Source organism: Ovis aries, chromosome 1 (assembly GCF_016772045.2).
Source record: "Ovis aries strain OAR_USU_Benz2616 breed Rambouillet chromosome 1, ARS-UI_Ramb_v3.0, whole genome shotgun sequence".
Lineage (NCBI taxonomy): Eukaryota > Metazoa > Chordata > Mammalia > Artiodactyla > Bovidae > Ovis > Ovis aries.
The window spans coordinates 113218902-113239201 of NC_056054.1; the positions used below are offsets into that span (position 1 = coordinate 113218902).

The 20300-nt window shown below is 37.6% G+C and overlaps 1 protein-coding gene across 3 annotated transcripts in view; it reads left to right on the forward strand.

The window, feature by feature from the left end:
- The window catches only part of ATF6 (activating transcription factor 6), a 248398-nt gene that overhangs the window by 64579 nt on the left and 163519 nt on the right, over positions 1–20300 (forward strand). The gene's annotated exons all lie outside the window — the stretch shown is intronic.

Genomic DNA, 20300 nt, shown 5'->3' on the forward strand with positions numbered 1-20300 from the left:
GTTACTTAATTTCTCTATGCCTCAATTACTTACCTTTAAACTGTAATTATAATATTTCCTCCCTCAATACTATGATACTTGAGTGTCAGTGATTATAAGGCACTTGAATGACTTCCTCCCTAACTAGAACAGTAATTCTGTTTCCTCTTCAGTAGGTTTGGAACAGGAATTAATATAAATATTTTAAGCATTCTAGCTGTTTTTGACACAGGTTTTCAGCTAAATCACAACTAAGAAATGCTGCAGTTATGTTGAAATCATAGAATACTAGAATTCAAAGGGATCTTAAAAATCATCTTTTTCAGATTCCCACTAACTGTGGTATACTCTACACATTAACAAAATCAGCATCCTAGATGTTGGGGAGTCAAAGAGTAGTTAGACAGGGGCCATGCCTTTAAAGATCTCGTGATCCAGCTGGGAGGAGAGACATGTGAAAGGATGACTGTAGCATAGTGTGAAAAAGGTCATACCTTCAGTGTGAATGAAGTACCGAAAGAATGTAAACGAGAATACGCGTTCCTGGAGGAGAATCTTCATGTCTTATTGATAGATGCTCAAAACACTTTCTTTTGTTGAACGCCAGAATGATGAGGGAAATCCCAGAGAGGAAGCTGAATCTTAAAGTATGATGATTGTTTGCCTGGTGGAAAGTACGGGAAAGGCATCCTGAGGTAGCAGCATGATAAAAGGCACAGTTACGAAATGGCTGACAAGTTCAGAAAAAAAGTGAAAAATCTGGTGCATTTTATGTATGTGGAAGTGTGTGTGAGGAAATACAGCTAGTGATATAAGGGAGACCAGATAATGAAGGGCTTAGTATGCTGCTATATACAGTGCTACTATAAACCAGTCATTCCTGGGTTTTTAGGCAGAGGGTAACATAATCAGTTTCGTATCTCAGGAAGACGACTGAAATGACTCTGAGGGTGTGTTACTGAAAATGGTTTGGATGGAGGAGAAACTATTGACAGAGACAGCATGGGATTCTGTTGATGTATGTAAAGCAAGAGATGAGAGTCTAAACTTGGACTATGGGGATGGAAAGGATGACCTATCCCAGGGTACATCTCTGATGGGATTTGATGATTATTACAGTGTGGAATGTGAGGAAGAAAAGAGACAGTAAACATAATTCCAACATTTCTCTCTTGAGAGACCGAATGCTGATACTCTCATATGAAGTAGCCAACATATAAAGATGAATAGAAAATAATATTTTCATGATAGAAAATAATGGTTTTTATTGTTAGTATAAATTTGAGATAGTGGCTAGATATTGGGAAATCTGAGGTAATGATTAGATGTTCAGTTTAGTTCAGTTCAGTCGCTCAGTCGTGTCCAACTCTTTGTGACCCCATGAATTGCAGCACGCCAGGCCTCCCTGTCCATCATCAACTCCCAGACTTCAGCCAGACTCATGTGCATCGAGTCAGTGATGCCATCCAGCCATCTCATCCTCTGTTGGCCCCTTCTCCTCCTTCCCCCAATCCCTTCCTACCAATTATCTGATAGATAGACAGAGATGTTAGTAGTAGCTGAGATTATCCAAGGAGAAAAATAGACGAAGAAGAAGAAGAAGAATCTGAGTGACTCAGCATGAACAATAGATAGACCCAGGGAAAGACACTCAAAGTGAACAGAATTGGGGACAGAATGAGAAGAAAATGATTTTCTGAAGCCAAGGATGAAAAGAGTTTCAGGAGGGGCTTGAGCCATGGTATCACATGTTGAGGGCTTGGGAGAGGCTGAAAACTGAGATGAGAATACTGAATTTGGTGATTAGCAGGTCAGTGGTAATCTTGGAAAGCAGATTTATTAGGGATAGGAGTGAAATCTGTATTAAAATTAGTTGAGAACGGAAAGGAATTGTAAGTTGTTAATAATAATCTCTTTTATTTATGAAGATTTTAAACAGAGAAAATAGTATAATAGTTTGATCAGCATGTTTGATGTTGATCAAACATGTTTGATGGCCAAACCAGGTCATTCCCATTTTATTTCTATGTAGTTGTTTTTTAAAAATAAAGTAGATCTCATATTGGAGTTTTGTTGCTGTTTGATGTTAGCACAATTCCCCAGAGCATTTGAAATCTCTTCATGGAGTCCCAGAGACCTAGCTTTTTAATTAGTTAACTAAGACAACTCAGTGAAAAGTCAATTCCAAGTTGACTTGTTTTTGAAAGTTGACGCTATACTAGACAAGTTACATAAAATATGCTGAAGAGATACCTGATATAAGCATTTGAATTATTAAAAAATTTTTTTTACTGCTATTTTCATTATTTATTTTTGACATTTTACCCGTATCCTTTATATTAAAATTATTTTGTTTCTGTGTTTGAAAACTGGACTCCTTTTTCTTTTTTTAAAAAGTATTTATTTATTTCACTGCATCAGGTCTTAGTTGCGGCATGCCGGATCTTTCATTGTGGTGCACGGGCTTTCTAGCTGTGGCATGTGGGCCCCCTAGTTGTGTCACAAGGGTTCCAGTGTGCATGTGTGGGCTCAGTAGTTGTTGTGGGCTTAGCTGTCCCATAGCATGTGGGATCTTAGCTCCCCAACCAGGGATCAAAGCCCTGTGCCCTGCACTGCAAGGCAGATTCTTAATCATCGAAGCATTAGGTAAGTTCCAAGGAGTGTGACTTCTTTATTCAAGAAGATCTATCTCTTGATTAATATAGGAGACAAGAGATGTGCTAATCAAAACTTTGTCATCCTGATTTAGAAACTTGAATGTAATTAAATTCCTTGAAAAAAGTGAATTAGATTACTGTAGAGTGAATATAAAGTCATCAGTTAGTTCAGTCGCTCAGTCGTGTTCTACTCTTTGTGACCCCAGACTGCAGCAAACCAGGCTTCCCTGTCTATCACCAACTCCCAGAGTTTGCTCAAACTCATGTCCATCAAGTCGGTGATGCCATCCAACCGTCTCATCCTCTGTCAGCCCCTTCTCCTCCCACCTTCAATCCTTCCTAGTATCAGGGTCTTTTCCAATAAGTCAGTTCTTCACATCAGGTTTCCAAAGGATTGGGGCTTCAGCTTCAGGATCAGTCCTTCCAATAAATATTAGGACTGATTTCCTTTAGGATGGACTGGTTGGACCTCCTTGCAGTCCAAGAAGAGTCCTCTCCAACACCAAAGTTCAAAAGCATCAATTCTTTTGCACTCATCAACAGCTCTCAAAATGAAGCATTTTATACTGGGACCCTCAGTACCAGGTGGAGCTCCATGAATGTAGGTTGTGGTGAGCAGTGCCTACTCTTTGTTGTGGTGCATGGGCTTCTTACTTCAGTGGCTTTTTTTGTTGCATTGCACAGGCCTAGGTGCATGGGCTTCAGTAGTTGCAGCCCGCAGTCTCAGTCATTGTGGGACGCAGGCTTTAGTTGGTCCTTGGCTTGTGGAATCTTCCTGGACTAGGGATCGAATTCATGTCCTGTCCATTGGCAGGCGGATTCCTATCCACTATACTACCACGGAATCCCAGAGATACACATTTATGTGATTTCTTAAAAGCTATGTGCTTTTAGTTCTTCATTTGTTATCTAGGCTCTATGAGGTGTGGTTCTCATTATTTTTTCAGTCAGACATACAGCATATATTTTTATATGTTTGCCAAGTGCTGAGCAAGGAACCAGGAATATAAACATGAATAAAAGCATGCCTAGTAAGAGAAGCACATATGTAAACAATTGTAATATAAAAAAACATTTTGTAGATATTGTGTAAAGATAGCATATTCTTGAAGGAACATCAATAACTCTGATGATGGTAGTCACAGCAACTTTTTGTAGTAGCATTTGATGAACAAATAAAGACAGTGGAATTTTGGTGCAGGAAGTGAGAATGGTGTTGGGTATGTCCTGTTGTGAAAGTCTGTATAAGTCAACAGAGATTTGAAAGATAAGACGGGAACAAAAAATTTTTAATGAATTACTGATCTTCACAGATGCTGAGGTGATGGGTGTATCAGAGGATTGGGCTCATTTCCATGAGCAAGTAGATTGACCCATTATGGATGGAGGGAATAGTGATCTCAATGTATCAATAAAGGTTTGTGTTTAAAAAATTAGATGGATAGTACAAGAACAGTAATTAAGAATGGGAGAAAGTTGAAAACTTGAAAATCCTGAGGAGCAACCCAAGGAAATCTGTGCCTGTCTTTATGTGAAGGCTTTAGGAACAGAAAGCCAAGAAGTAATGGCTTCTGTTCAGATTTTAAAAAACATGTTTAAAAGGCTTAGACTGAAGATAAAAAAACAGAGAAGAGCTAGAAGGAATGAAGAAATATCAAAATGTCTTAACAAGTTGGAATATCTCAGACACCAAGAAGGAGATAGGAAAGAAACTGGCTACAAAACTCATACAAAGCTGGAGTTATTTCTTGTGGAGAAAATTCGGCACAGTGAAATATCAAAGCTAGAGAGCAACAATGACTTGAAAGACTGAAATCTACCCCTGAAGCAAATGTTGGGTATGAAGATGTTCCATCATGTATATTATTCAGAAGTATTTCTTAATTGACCTCACTGTTTGCAGTCTTTTTCACTGCGAGACAGAGGATCTTCTCAGGCCTGGGAGTCTGCCAGAGGAACAGGAACTCCCTAGTTGAACCTTATTAGTACCACCTGGAAGATATTTATTGAACAACTTCCACATCCATGGCCTTGTGTGTGTGTATGTGTGTGTGTGTGTGTGTGTGTGTGTGTGTGTATATATGTATATATATATATATATATATATATATATATATAAAGCAAGCATTATTCTGCTTTAATTGGTATAGAAACTGCATAGGCTTTTGAATAACAGACCATGAGTTCTAACTCAGCTTTTCCTAGGTACCACAAAACTAAGTCCGGCCAGACGAATAGACATTTTAATCAGAGATTTCAAAAGCATTTTAGATTTAGGAACCTGAACTCTTTCAGAAGAGATCACATTACCATAATAGTGTTGTTAATGTTGTTTCAGATGTTCAATGTAGAATTGAACTTTTGTGCCTTACTGGTATGGGTCCAAGTGAGAAAATATATAACACACGTTTGCCAAATATAGGTATGCCTTAAGAATCATTTCCTGAAGGCACTTGGTGATGAAATGTAAATACATCTTACGTCTAAAGTAAGAGAGTTTTGTCAAATTAATGTGTAAGCAAAACTGACTAGTTTGAAGAGTTTTGTGTACACCGAAAAAGAAAATAAACTAAATAGACTTAAAAGGGTTAATTTTTCTGACCTTATTGATATTGTGTAGATGGTAAAGAAGGCATCTAGTGATTTTTGGCACAGGATTCAAGGAACTGGCCTATTCTGGGTGGTCTATAAAAACAGTAACTCTAGGCAGCAGTGAATAGCCAAACAGGACAAATGTGAATTGGTAGGAAACCCTCTTCTCACTTTCTGCTCATCGAGGTTGATTCTATGATTATTAGTCATATTTGATAAAGAACCTGAAATTTAATCCAGATTTCTTTTTTAAAATTATCATTAAAAACTCTGCCTTTTCTACTAAATCCTAAAGCATTTTTTTCCCCTATCATTATTCAAAAAAACCTTAAGGACTTCTGTTTTTGGCAATATAGAGGGCTAGAGGTATAGAGAAACTTTGCATTTTAGTATACCAGAAAATGCTTGGTTAAAAAACAAATCAAAACTCTTATTTCATGGCTGAACTGAAGAAAAAGGAAGGATTTCTTGGAAGCCAGAAATACTGAGCTAACATGACTCCATGCTGGTAAGCTATCATTGGAAGTAGTATTTGTCCTGGAGTTATTTCCTATCCTTTTGGCCTAGCATCTGGGAACAGGAAAGAGAGCTCTGGACCCACGCAAAGTGAAAAGTTGCAACTGAAACCCTCCTACCCTCACCCAAATAAAGTCAGGACTTCCAAAGAATACCATTCTTGGTTGCTAAAAGAAAAAAAAGTAGATTACCATACCACAGAGGGGGAGTGTTGCAAAGTACCTTGACTTTGAGTAGAATTAAAAAAAATTTTTCTCTTTACTACAGGCCCTAACTCATGCAGGTTTGAGCCTGAGTTTATACTACTTGTGTGGTCTCCAAAAAACCAAGACAAAAATCTAGTTTAAGATATTCTCTGTTGGTGCTACTACTAGTCTCTTGGCCAAAGCAAATGCCAGTCCTTCTCAAAGAAAGGCACTTTAAATAGACATCTGAAAAAATTGCCAGAGGTAGGATTTCAATTGAACATGAATCTGCATCCCCTCAACCTCCTCCAAATTATTAAACACACCAGGAGACAGGCTACCATGAGCAAGAGTTGGAGGAAATAAACTACAGAGTGAAACGCTGAAAGACTACAGATATTTGAATTAATAGATTCAAAATATAAGTATGTTAAAAGAGGGAGTTAAAGTAAGACGAAAGAACAAAAGACTATCAGAATTGATCAGGACATTTTGAAAAAAATCTAAAAATGTGATAATTAAAAAGTTTAAATTAGAAAAGTAATGCACATGTTAAAACAAAAAATTGGACACATTTGGAGAAAGAAATAGTAAATGGGAAGATGGAGCTGAAGAAACTATATAGAATGTAACATAAAAACATAGAGATGGAAAGCATGAGAGCTATTAAGAGGCATGGGGTTATACTACCTTAACTAAATAATCAAAGTAACCCATAATCAATAATCAGTCATGAGACATACTGACATCTTATACCTCCTGATATGATGCACTGAAAGGGCACAATATCACTTTTGGGATAATCTTGCCAAAAATCCATAACCTGGATTTTATCATGAAGAAACATTAGATAAGGCCAGATTTGAAGGACATCCAAAATCTTTTGTATTCTTCAGAAGTGTCAGGGTATTAAGGAAGAAGGAAAATGGACTCAAAAGATTTTGAGACATAGAAATGAGTAGCCAGCAACAACAACAAAAACAATGTGAATGAAACTTTTTTTTTTAGTTCCAAAATATTTACTGAAAGCGTTCAAATCTTTTATGGATGAAGCTAAAACAAGCTGATGGTATAAAACATTAACAGTGTCTAAAACAAATCAAGACAGAAGTTTAGTATTAGCTCCCCCCACTTATTCTTGGGGGGTATGTTCCAAGACTCCTCATGGATGGTTAAAATCATGGATAATATGGAATACTATAAATATATATATATATATATATATATACACACACACACATACACACACACACACACACATATATATATACACACTATGTTGTTTCCATATGTACATACCCATGATAAAGTTTAATTTCTAGGCACAGTAAGAATAACAGCAGTAACTAATAATAAAATAGAACAGTTATAACAATATACTGTAAGAAAAATTGTGTAAGAAAAGCTGTTTCTCAAAATAGCTTATGGTACAAATTAGTACCTTTTCCATTTTATTTATTTTTTATTTTTTATTTTTTTTAATTTTTATTTTAACTTTATTTTACTTTACAATACTGAATTGGTTTTGCCATACATTGACATGAATCCACCACAGGTGTACATGCGCTAAGCATTTATACACTGTGGCCATAACTTCTGCAGCTTGAGATGTGATGATGAAACTAGTACGGATTTCTTTTCCCTTCTTCGCAGTTTCATGGATAGATTTGTTCTTACGTAGGTCTTAGCAACCTCAGCATACAATTTTTTCCCTTTTCTTATTAAGTAGAGAACCTTACCTTTTCAAATGAAGGAAGCACTTTATGACTTCTCTTTGGCATATACAGATTGCCAGCGTCCCTGCTCCTGAACTTTGGTGCCATTACTAAGTAAAATGAGGGTTACTTGAACACAAGCACTGCACAATCGATACTGTGACAGTTGACCTGGTAACTGAGATGTCTGCAAAGTGACTTACCAGTGGGATACACTGAGCAAAGGGATAATTGACATCTTGAAAGGTGGGACTGAGCAGAACAGTTCAAGATTTCATCGTGCTACTCAACGCGCAATTTAAAACAATAATTGTTTATTTCTGGTATGTTTCATATAATATTCTAATTTTTTTAGGCTGCACTGAGTCTTTGTTGCTGGGCTCAGATTTTCTCTAGTTGCAAAAAGCAAGGGCTACTCTCTAGTTGCAGTGTGCTGGCTTCTTACTGGGGTGGCTTCTCTTGTAGAGGGGAGGCTCTTGGGCCTGCAGGCTTCAGTAGTTGCAGCCAGGGGCTCAGTAGTTGTGGCTCGCAGGCCCTAGAGGGAGCAGGCTTCAGTAGTTGGGGCTTCCTGGACTAGGGATCAAACCTATGTCCTCTGCGTTGGCTTATCCACTGTACCATCAGGGAAGTCTGTCATTTGATATCTTCAGACTGTGGTTAACCACAGGTAATTGAAACTCCAGAAAGCAATACCACAGATAAAGGGGGACTGCTGTAATTTCTGGATGATAATAACTGATAAATTGTGAGGGGTGTAACTGAACTTAACATACTCAAAGTTTGTATTGTTTGAGAAGTGGGTAAAGATAATGACTGTGTTTAGAATGTTAAGTTGATATTTTAAAGTTTTGAAGGGTAACCTCTAGCAAAATATAATTAGAGTATATCCTTGCTAAGTCTAGTGTATCGTGGAATGAGGTGGACAGATTCATTCCAAAAGATGGCATTAAGAGAGAAATAAACAGCTCAATTATGAAAGCACAAAATACTGTAGTAAAAATGAATCTAGAATATTTTCTGTAATCACAATGAGTGGAAATGTACTGAACTCTGCATTTAGAAGGCAAAGATAGTCAGACTGGATTGGGGAGAAAAGCAAAATTCGGCTTTCTGCTGTTTATAAGAGAAACACCTAAAAGCATAAACCTGCAAAAAAGTAGGTGGTCAGAGGATGAAAAAACAAATAGTAGTCAAAAGAAAGCCTACTATCAGACACATATACTTTAAGGAGAAAAGCAGTGTTAGACTTAGTCACTACATGTTGATTTAAAGGTTGTTTACCAGGAAGATATTATAATTCTAAATTAATATGTTCCCAGTAATATTCCTTGTAAACAATTACTGACAGACCTACAGGAGAAAATTGACCTTCTGCTGCCATAGTGGGAAATTTTAGCATACTTCTCTCAATAATTGATCGACCACGTAGACAAGAAAATCTGCAAAGATACAGAAGATTTGATTATTGTCATTATTAAATTTGACCTGGTGGCCATATGTATATACAGCTGCATCTGTCAATACAGTTTTCCAACCATATGTGAAAGTGTTAAAAAATTAATCTGTACTAGGCTGTAAGGGAAATATTGGCAAATTTCAAAAATTAACATATGGAATATATTCACTGTCAGTGCAATTAAGCTGGAAATCAATAACAAAAATGATGAAACTAAGAACTTCTAAACCACTAAAAATTAAAAGGCACAGTTCTAAATAACCCATAGATCAAAGAAGAAGTCATAACCAAATTTGGTATTAAATTGGGTATTAAAATGCTGTTTATCAGACTTTGTAGGAAGCACTATGCTGTGTGGGAAAAACAAATTGCAGAAAAATATTTAAAATGTGATTATATCAAGTTCAAATCAGGAAAACTGTATATTATGTATGCATGTGTGTATATGGTATAGGTATAAAGTAAAGCAAGGGAATTGTTATTTTTAGATTTAAGAATTGGCATTGAGCAAATTGAACTCACCCCTAGGCTAGGCTAAGTATTTTTTTAATTGAAGGATAATTGCTTTACAATGTTGTGTTGATTTCTGCTGTACAAGAACCTGAATCAGCCGTAAGTGTACGTATTTCCCCTCCCTCTTGAACCTCCCGCCCCCACCCAGCCCACCCCTCTGGGTTGTCACAGAGCACCAGGTTGAGCTCGCTGCGTCGCACAGCAAGTTCTTGCTGGCTTTCCCTTTGAGGTATGGTAATATATGTTTCAGGGCTACTCTTTCAGTCGGTCCCACCCTCTCCTTCCTCTGCTGTGTCCCAGGTCTATTTTCCTTGTCTGTGTCTCTCTTCCTGCCCTGTAAATACATTCATCAGTACCATTTTTCTAGATTCCATATATATGTGTGTGTGTGTGTGTGTGTGTGTGTGTGTGTGTGTGTGTTAATATTCGATACTTGCTTTTCTCTTTCTGACTGACTGCACTCTGTATAACAGGCTCTCAGCTCATCCACCTCAGTTCAGCTGACACAGATTCATTCTTTTTATGGCTGAGCAATATCCTGTTGTGTTTGTGTGCCACAGCCTCTTGATCTGCTCATCTGTCAGTGGACATCTAGGTTTCGTCCACGTCCTAGCTGCTGTCAGTAGTGCTGCAATGAACACTGGGGGCACGTGTGTCTTTTTGAATTACGGTTTTCTCAGGGTATGTGAGCGACTGCTGGGTCATATGGTGGTTTTATTTCTAGTTTTCTAAGGAATCTCCACATTGTTCTCCATAGTGGATGTATCAGTTTACATTCTCACCAACACTGCAAGGGGGTTCCTTTTTCTGTATATCCTCTCCAGCATTTATTGTTTGTAGGTTTTTGATAATGGCCATTCTGACCTGTGTGCGGTGATACCTCATTTTAGTTTTGATTTGCATTTCTCTGGTAATGAATGATGTTAAGCAGCTTTTCATGTGTTTATTGGCTGTCTGTATATCTTCTTTGAGGAAATGTTTGTTTAGGTCTTCTGCCCACTTTTTCACTGGGTTGGGCTTCATATTTCTTTTTGGTGTTCCCGTATTGTCCCGTATGCATATAATAGAATGTGTCACATTTTTCTGCTTATTTGTTGGTCTGTCTGTTGTCACTGACTCCTTTCAGCCACGCTGCATGGCTCTCAGGATCTTAGTTCCCCAACCAGGAATTGAACCTGGGCTCCTGCAGTGGAAGCATCAAGTCCTGACCACTGGACTGCCAGGAAATTCCCTCCTTTTTTTTTTTTTTAAAGAAATATACGTATATTCTCAGCATCTGTATTGTGTGTAGTACATTGTAGACAGATGTTGCACTATTGTGGGGAAAGGTTTAACCACGGTGACAAAGTGGGAACGGCCTTCCAGGCAGAGGGAATATTCTGAATAAACGCTTGGAGAGGTGAAGAAAGATGGCTGTTACCTACAGTAAGCTGCAGTCAGGGATGGCTAGAGCTTACCTTGTTCTTATTTATTTATTTTTATTATTAAGAAAATTTTTTTACCTTGCTTTTAGATTGTGTTTGACATATTGTGGCTACTTGATAAATATTTGTTGGATGACAATTGAGGGACTAAGTGAGATGAATGGTGGAATGTGAATGAACATAGGTTGTATGGTAGGGAATGGTAAGCAATTAGGCTGAAAGGGTAGACTGTGTCCAGCTCACATAGGCATTGGGAGAATAGCATAAAACAGTGACTAATGCAAGGATACGTCATAGCAAGTACCAAGTAACGTGGTGTGTGTTGTGAGTATTGTACAGAGAAGAGGGAAATAGATGCAGATAATTATTATAAAGAAAGACTTTTACAGAGGAGAGTAAAATTAAAAATTTGTAAGGAGAGAAGGAGAGATAGACATTCCAAGGGAAATGTATGACGCCTGACAGTAAGCAAAGTGTAATATAAAAGGTTCCACGGAAGTGGAAAAGAAGTTATCCCCTTCTTACAAAATACAAATGGCAAAGCAATTTTTTTTAAGCTAATTGACTTATTTTAATGGGAGGATACCTGCTTTGCATGGTGGTGGTTTTTGCAATACATTGACATGAATCAGCCACGGCTGCACATGTGCCCCCCACGCTGAGCCCCCAAATCCTGGGCCTCTTACGATTGACTCTGTTTTCTTTATTTTTTTTCTGATTGTACGTTTTCTAAGATACTTTCTTAGCTCTTTTCTTTATCTCATTACTACTACTTTCTGTACTATAAATGTAGTTTCATCTAATCATTTTTCATACAGTAAACCTTCTAACAGACATTGAAATTGGATAGGGTCTGGTATAAATGGTTATTATGTTTTAAATGTTATGAGGTTGAGGAAGAGATATTAATATTTTTTTTTGTTAGGGAGAGGACTTATCTTTAGGGTTCCCTCCTGTTGGGTCCCTGCTTCCAAGGAGTAGTCAAAGATCATACCTGATGTTGTTCATACTGAAGGCATAGTTTTTCATTGCTTCTCTTTTTTTTTTTTTTAATTTTAAAATCTTTAATTCTTACATGCGTTCCCAAACATGACCCCCCCCTCATTGCTTCTCTATGCTGTGTTTCTATTTGACTTGTAAGTTTTATTGTTTTAAGTGTGAACTTCATGACAGTTTTGACATTAGGTAAGTTTAACTTGCTCCTCACCCCAAGGATTGGTGTAAATCTCAGAGTTATACAAATATTCATAAATATAGTGAGGTGGGGAAAATGGGCAGTGTTCATTTTGGACACTTGTAAAAATATTTCTTCATGGAGGGAAGTTGGATTAATTTAAGAAATGAGGGAGAAATAAGGAAAGAGGAAAGGAAAATAGATAAATTTTGATAGAAAGAAAAGAATTTCTAAAAGGTTCTATTAGCAACATAAAGTTTAACCAGCAACAAATTGTGCTAAAAATACTTCCTTCTTTGTAAAACAAAGTGATTAAGAGCTAGTTGGAAAATATCAATCTGAATGCTACTTGTAATTTGTTGGTTATTATTACCTTTATTATATTCTGAGTTTTGTTGACTCTTGAATAATGGTAGGGCAGCAGCTTTTATCATAGAAGTTTGTCTGATATTTTGCTAATTTTCCTTTTCTCCTTAATAGTTTGGATGACTTTTTGTTAAATTCTCTTTATAGTGGTTTTCAACCTTGCCTGTATATAATCAGTATGAAAATCTTAAAAAGACAGCCAACTGAGCCCTACCCCTAATGTATGGAATCTAATAAGATGGGTCTAAATCATTTTTTTTAAATAAAGCATTTTTCTTTAGATAATCCTGAGGTATGTCCAGGGTTGAAAACTACTGTGTATAGTTTTGTATTTCTTCCTTTCTATACATTGACCCCCATGGTGATTGTAAGCACGCTTACCCATTAAACTGGAAGATAATTCATGTGAAAGAAATTTTAAAAAATCTCTAGATAGGTACTTGTATATTCCTAGGTTTGTGTTATATAATTGAGGAAATTTATGAACTTGGGTTTTGGAGAGAACAAGAGCCATGACAGAATCCTGTAAGAGGAGCTTCTTCCTGGCACATAGGACTGCAGTATATAGACTCCTTTGTTACTTCTTCCCCTTTCTACATAGTTAAAAAGTCACTTTAACCATTCTCCTTTTCTGCAAATAATAAAGAAGCATCCTTAGGCAGTTTTAAATATACTAAGTCTTAACCCTGATGCTGGGAAAGATTGAAGACAAGAGGAGAAGGGCGTGACAGAGGATGAGATGGTTGGATGGCATCACAGACTCAATGGACTTGAGTTTGAGCAAGCTCCAGGAGATGGTGAAGGACAGAATGGTGAAGCCTGGCATGCTGTGGTCCATGGGGTCACAAAGAGTTGGACATGACTTAGCGATTGAACAACAACAAAATTAGCAAGTGTTTGAAATTAATAATGCTTTTCCTTTGTTCAGGGTTAGGTGCTGTCCTCTCACAAGAACCATAATCTTTACAGTTTAAGACATCAGACTTGGGTGAGGAAGGCAAATCATACTCCGTAGGGGCCAGCTACTCTGTGGTTTTCTTAGGACACTGTGTTATTAGGGAAAAGATCACCACAGAGAATATGGTATTGAAATTGCCTGGAACTGGTTAGAAATAAAATGTCTCTAACTCCAGTATTCTCTAAGTTTGTCAGCTTTTCATTGTTTTTATAGGAAGAGTTCTAACTTTTTATCCTGAGATGAGCCTGTCTCCAAGTCTGGCTTCAATTTTTCCCCTTATTCAGTTGCTGAGCACACTTTGCTGTATGAAATCACTATTGGCTGTAGGTTAAAAGTTACTCTATAACTTATATGTCAGACTTCAAACCACCAAGTATACATGGTTTTGTTCAGCTAGACTTTAAAATGAAATCTAATTCAAGTTTCTGGCTAAAAGTACTTTGCACATTTATCAAAGTGACACATAAACTGAAGAAATACCATGCATTTAAATACTAGGTGTTATTGAATCCCTCTCTGGGATTGCAGAGAGGTAGTGGAGAAGGCAATGGCACCCCACTCCAGTACTCTTGCCTGGAAAATCCCATGGATGGAGGAGCCTGGTAGGCTGCAGTCCATGGGGTCACTAAGAATTGGACACGACTGAGTGACTTCCCTTTCACTTTTCACTTTCATGCATTGGAGAAGGAAATGGCAGCCCACTCCAGTGTTCTTGCCTGGAGAATCCCAGGGACGGGGGAGCCTGGTGGGCTTCCGTCTATGGGGTCGCACAGAGTCGGACATGACTGAAGCGACTTAGCAGCAGCAGCAGCAGCGGACCTAACTGGAGAAGAAAATGGCAACCCACTCCAGTATTCTTGCCTGGAGAATCCCATGGACAGAGAAGCCTAGTGGGCTACAGTCTCTGGGGTCGCAAAAAGTTAGATATGACTGAAGTGACTTAGCCAGCCAGCCAGAAGACCTAAGATTAGTTCTTTTCCCAAATGTCTAATTTATTCATGTTCTTCAAAAAAGATTCTGTGCAAAGTAATTGGTTCTCTTTTCTTCTAGTCCCTATAGGGTTTCACCCTTTGTTTAAAATAATGACATAGAGTCTATCAATAGTGCAGAGTTTTGAGGGCATGGAAAATTCTATTGATCATTTTCTTTTCTTTTTTTTTGATGATTTTCTTTAGTTTTGGCTTTCTTGTGAGCTACATATAGAGAGACGAATAAGGAGTATTGCAATGGCTTTATAATGTATCACTTGGCGACCTTTCCCTCAGACCTGACTTGTCATAGTGAAGGGAAAGCAGTTGAAATCAGAAAGGTACATTCTTTGCTAACTTCCTTCTCTACCTTGAATAAGTCAGTCACTATATCACTTTCAAAGATAAAAGGTGATAATGTGGTAACTTCTGCTGCTTCTGTCTTGTGAGAGGGCATCAGTGAGAAACTAGGGCAGATGAGAAAACTGTCAGAGTTTAAGTTGGTTACTTTGATATTTTCTTTAGACTATAAAATAACTTTGAAACTTTTGATTTTGCAAAATAGATATGTGATTATTATATGTTGCTTCTAGGCAGTTTGCCTAGAAGTTTAATGTCTTATTTTCTCCAGATTTGACCTGTTCTGTCATTTCAGTAAACATTTGAAACTTATATTATAAGATATATTCTACAGATGGTATTTGGCTCAGATGGTAAAGTGTCTGCCTGCAATGCAAGAGACCCAGGTTTGATCCCTGGGTTGGGAAGATCCTCGGGAGAAGGAAATGGCAACCCACTCCAGTACTCTTGCCTGGAAAATCCCAGGGACAGAGGAGTGTGGTAGGCTACAGTCCATGGGGTCACAGAGAGTCAGACACAACTGAGCGACTTCACTTTCAGTTCACGGATGGTTTTTAACTGAGTTATAGCTAGTGTAGCATGAAGTGTGAGTGTGTGCTATGCATCTAGACTTCATGGTGTCTGTGTGTTGCGAACATAAACTGGCATTGAAATCTTATGTTACCAGTCAATTTATCACAACCCATGATCTCTGAGAAGCTAATACTGGGGAATCACAGATACTCTGTATGCCTTATATGGCTTTCTGTCTGAACCCTTTTGGGCTTCCCTGTTGGCTCAGTGGTAAAGAATCCCCCTGCCAGTACAGGAGACGTGAGTTTGATCCCTAGGTCGGGAAGATCCCCTGGAGAAGGAAATGGCAACCCATTCCAGTATTCTTACCTGAGAAATCCCATGGACAGAAGGAGCCTGGCGGGCTACAGTTCATAGGGTCATAAAAGAGTCAGACACAACTTAGTGACTGAACAACAGCAACTCAACCCTTTTATTGGAATCTCAATAAAGCAGCATTACTTACTTTAATTTTCCTTCCCCCCCTTTTTAGTATAATGTGAATTTGAAAATGAGAGATAAATGGAAATAAGATAGTTGGGAAAAAAGATGAGTACAAAAGTGAAGACAGTTTCAGAATAATCTGCCTGTTTGCTGATACCACCTGTGTTTGGTTGATAAAGGTAGCAGTTTTTTATGTGTTTTGCTGTTGAGCTTTATCAAACATTTGCTGTGTAGCAAGTATTAATTTAAGCACTTTATATATTGAACTATAAGGTAAGTATTATTTTCGCCATTTTACAGATGAGGAAACTGAAGTCATAGCTAACATTTGGCAGAGCTAGATTTCAGTTTGTATTTGGAGCCCTTGTGTTAATTATTAATAGAACAACAGCTATTTATGCAGAGAAAAAGATCCAATAATGTTACCCATTTTCCTAAAGCTTAAGATTGGATGTGAAAGGAGAAAATATGTATTTTATGGGTTGATAGGATTGATGGGAGTATAACAGAAGAGATTGCACTGAAATTTATAGGCATTTAAGAATGATTAGAGGATGCCTTTTTCAAGTGAGAGGATACTAAAGAGTTGTTCACACACAAACTTATTGTATTAAATATTGATTTATTGACCAGCAATTTAATATTGTATTAGTTATCAATTGCTGTGTAGCAAACCACCCCAAAACTTAAAAGCTTAAAACAACAACAGTCATTTACTTTGCTGAAACACCAGCAGTTTGGGAAGTGCTCACTAGAGACAGCAGTTGTTTGCTCCATGGAGTGTCAGGGGGTTGACTCAGGGTGGAGGACCTGCTTGGAGATGGCTCACTCCTCATAGCCAGCAGGTTGGTGCTGGCCTCAACTGGGACTGAGCCAGGGCTGTTGGCTAGGGGTCTCCTTCTTTCTTTAGTTGGACCACTCCACAAGCTGCTTGGCCTTTCTCAGAGTCTGGTGACTAGATTCCAAGAATGAACACTGCCTGTTAGAGTGCTTGCTTTATAATTGTTCACTGAATGGATGAAAGAATATCAGGTTGTTTTCTTGCTCTTGCCGGCTTGTTTGGCAAACTGCCACTGTAAAGTATGTGTTTCTTCTCAAGGTCTGGTAATCCGTGGTTCTGAGAACTACTATTTAGAGGAATTTTTTTTTTTTAATCTTGACTATTGATCTATTGCTTCAAATTTCTGTTTCTAGTAAATTGCCCCCAGTTACCAAAAGTCTGCAAAAATCATCTGTGAACCATTCAATAAACAGAGAAAAATAGCTTTTTTAAGATTTGGAGAACTCCCTTGAGAACTCCCTGTCTTTAGCCTCAGTTTCAATGAAAATTAACATAATTTCCTGTTCCTGCATCTGGAGATGGTATAATAATGAGTTCACCACCTGCTATTCTTGAATTGTGCCTTAGTTTTCTCTAAAATAAAGATTTGTATTTTTTCTCCTGGCAAGAGGCAGAATGTTACATAAAAAAACATTTGTTACTTAAGGAAAAAAAAAAATAAAAGAAATCCCTCCTGTGGGTTAGGCATTGTCTTAGAGCAAAATATACATACAGGGACATACAGATAGTAAACATAATAAGTAACATGATTAAAAAAAGGGATAAAATATAGTAGGGTAAACAGTTTTACAAGTGTGAGGGTGATTATTGGAATTGTAGTTTTAAATAGTTGTCATTGTAAAGTAGACATTTGAACCAAGGCTTAAAAGTAATAATTATCCATATGGATGTTTGTGGAAAGAGCATTCCAGGCAGAGGGAACAAAGGTGTTAGGGTGGAAGTGTGCCTTGCATGTTCCAGGAAAAGCAAGGGGAATAAAGTTGGAATAAAGTGAACAAGGGGGAGAGTAGTAGGAGATGAGGCCAGAGAGGTAAGGTACAGGGAGGGAATAAACTTAGTGAGGCCTTAGGGGCTTTTACCATGATAAAATGGGGAGCCATCTGAAGGTTTTGAGCAGCGGAGTGACATAGTCATCTGACCTAGTTTCACTCCAGTTGCTATGTTGAGAATAGCCTGAACCTTGGCAGGCAGGAAGACAAGCTGTGCCACTAACTGCTGTGTCATCTTTGGGACACAAAGCACTTTCTGATTTATAAAGCATGTTCTCATCCATCATATCATTTGAATCTTTGAAAACCGCTGTGAAAGTTATTTTTCTTGAGAGGAATTGGAGGCTCAGAGAAGTTAACCAACTTTCCCAGGATGACTCGGGGAGTCTCAGAGCCACACGTTGAATCCATATCTCTTGATTCCCAATTTTGTGTTCTTTCCACTATTCCACATTAAAACCTAAGGATCGTCATGCTCTTTCCAGGCTAAAGTGATTTCAGATTTTCATGTGCAGTGTTCAGGGAGCGCAATAGCAGCAGATGGGTTTCTTTTGGGGATGGGAACCAGTAAGATTCTTACGTGCTGAAATGGCTTGACTTTAAAATTGACCAGTAAGGAAACAGGTTCATAAGGGTAGAATAGATTTGGAGATGTACCGTTTTTTGTTGAGCTCCTTGCTATGAAAATTGGGTATCTGAAATCATATCTTAATAATTAAGTTGGCTTCATAAATGAAACAGTTGTTAGCTTTTAGAATTTCATAAATAAAAAAATAAAGTAACAATTCTTACAATACTTTTTCCAGACTTTTGGGGAAATTGAAGTTATTTATGTTTTATTAATCTGTGCTTTTCAGGCCCATTGACCCCCAGCATGAGCAGCGTTTGTTGGTGTAATGGTTATTCTGAGATTTAAAACTTGTAACTTTTGCAGGGTAGCTTGTTTTTGGTCACAGAGACATAAAGACTTCTGTTTTTTTAAAAATATTTATTAGTTTATTTGAAAACACTGAATAGAATGTGATTTAAGCTGCTTATGAAAAGTGATTAGATTGCCTTATTTATATCATGAACTATAACAGTTAATCATTATACTAACTCTTACTGTGACTGAGTCATCTCCTTGTGTTTTGGGAAATTTTTTTCCAAAATTAACAAAAAGAGACACTGAATGATGGAAAAACACTCATGCCAAGAATCTGAAAGTTCACATCAACAATAATTTTCTCTTACTCTTTTGTACATTTGGCTATTATGACTGTCAAATTCCTTCCTTCATATTTGTGTTGTCAAAGTTGTATGAAGACAGTCTTGAATTCTGCTAGTAAAATAAAGCTCCCTCATGTATTTCACATATTAATAAAAACAAGGGAAATGTAAATTTGCAGTTATTTAGATGGTTAAAGTTTCTGTAAGTCATTTCATAGTTTGAAGCATATATAGTTGTTTTGAGCTGAATTGGACAGTCAGCGTCTCTGTTATTTAGCTTAAGAGAAATTTCATTTTAAGACTTCAAAAAAATTTACAAGGACTTGGGGCTGAAGGACAGCAACTACCGAAAATAAACAAGTGACAAACTTTAAAAGCTTCTTTACAGAATTTCCTGATATATTGCCTTCAATATACATTCAGGCCAAATGGATAGATTAATAAAATTGGGACTCATAGACTGTTTGGATGCATTTTTATTTCTTTTTCTTCTAGTCATTTAAAAAAAATTTATTTATTTTAATTGGAGGCTAGTTGCTTTTCAGTATTGTGGTGGTTCTGCCATACATTGACATGAATTAGCCATGGGTGTACATGTGTCCACTCATCCTGAACCCCCCCTCCCACCTCCCTCCTTCCCCCATCCCTCTGGGTTGTCCTGGAACACTGGCTTTGAGTGCCCTGCTTCATGCACTGAGCTTGCACTCATCGTCTATTTTATATATGGTAGTATACATGTTTCAATGTTATTCTCTCAAATCATCTCACCCTCACCTTCTGCCACACAGTCCAAAAGTCTGTTTTTTACATCTGTGTGTCTTTTGCTGTCTTGCATATAGGGTCATTGTTATCGTCTTTCTAAATTCCATATATATGTGTTAATATACTGTATTGGTGTTTCTCTTTCTGACTTACTTCGCTCTGTGTAATAGACTCCAGTTTCATCCACCTCATTGGAACTGACTCAAATGTGTTCTTTTCTATAGCTGAGTAATATGCCATTCTCAGTTCTATGAAGACCTACAAGACCTTTTAAGAACTAACACCCCAAAAAAGATGTCCTTTTCATTATAGGGGACTGGAATGCAAAAGTAGGAAGTCAAGAAACACCTGGAGTAACAGGCAAATTTGGCCTTGGAATACGGATTGAAGCAGGGCAAAGACTAATAGAGTTTTGCCAAGAGAACGCACTGGTCATAGCAAACATTCTCTTCCAACAACACAAGAAAAGAATACACAAGGACATCACCAGAGGTTAACACTGAAATCAGATTGATTATATTCTTTGCAGCCAAAGATGGAGAAGCTCTATACAGTCAGCAAAAATAAGACCGGGAGCTGACTGTGGTTCAGATCATGAACTCCTTATTGCCAAATTCAGACTTAAATTGAAGAAAGTAGG